Source organism: Hevea brasiliensis, chromosome 14 (genome assembly GCF_030052815.1).
Source record: "Hevea brasiliensis isolate MT/VB/25A 57/8 chromosome 14, ASM3005281v1, whole genome shotgun sequence".
Lineage (NCBI taxonomy): Eukaryota > Viridiplantae > Streptophyta > Magnoliopsida > Malpighiales > Euphorbiaceae > Hevea > Hevea brasiliensis.
Genome location: NC_079506.1, coordinates 87,740,888 through 87,741,456, shown reverse-complemented (window position 1 = coordinate 87,741,456; position 569 = coordinate 87,740,888). Strand labels below are relative to the sequence as shown.

General features: G+C 36.9%; 1 non-coding gene across 1 annotated transcript; it reads left to right on the top strand.

Annotated features, from left to right (window-relative positions):
* LOC131173610 (small nucleolar RNA R71) lies at positions 1-107 on the top strand. Its single transcript, XR_009143923.1, has one exon. It is a non-coding gene; the product is annotated as a small nucleolar RNA R71 (small nucleolar RNA).
* Positions 108-569: the final 462 nt, after the last annotated feature.

Here is a 569-nt window from a genome sequence, read left to right as displayed (position 1 = left end):
ATTTCATGATGAGGACATTGCCTTTCAAGCTCCTTAAATCTCATCCAAGATTCATACAAAGTTTCATCATCTCTTGGTTTAAAAGCTACCATCAGATTCCTCAAATGAGTGGTTTTCCCAGGTGGGAAAAATTGAGATAGAAAAGCTTGAGATAGCTGCTCCCAAGTAGCTATAATAGCTTGTGGGAGTGAGTCATACCACTCCAATGCTGAATCCCGAAGAGAGAATGGAAATAAGGTGAGCCGAATAACTTCATCAGAAACTCGTGTTGTCTTTGTGTACCACATATCATCAAAAATTTCTTCAAATGAGAATGAGGATTTTCAAGTGGGCTACCTCCAAATTGTGAATTCTGAACCATTTGAATAAGACCAGTTTTTAATTCAAATTGATTAGCTCCAATAATAGGTCTGTTATCTCTCACATCAGTACATCTAGGAAAAGCATAATCTAACATGGATCTTCTTTGAGGATCATTTTGATTAACAACAGCATTTTGCCCGTTTTGCTCGTTTCCTCCATTATCTCCACCAATAGCTCTATTTTGATTCTCCATATTTTCAATTGTC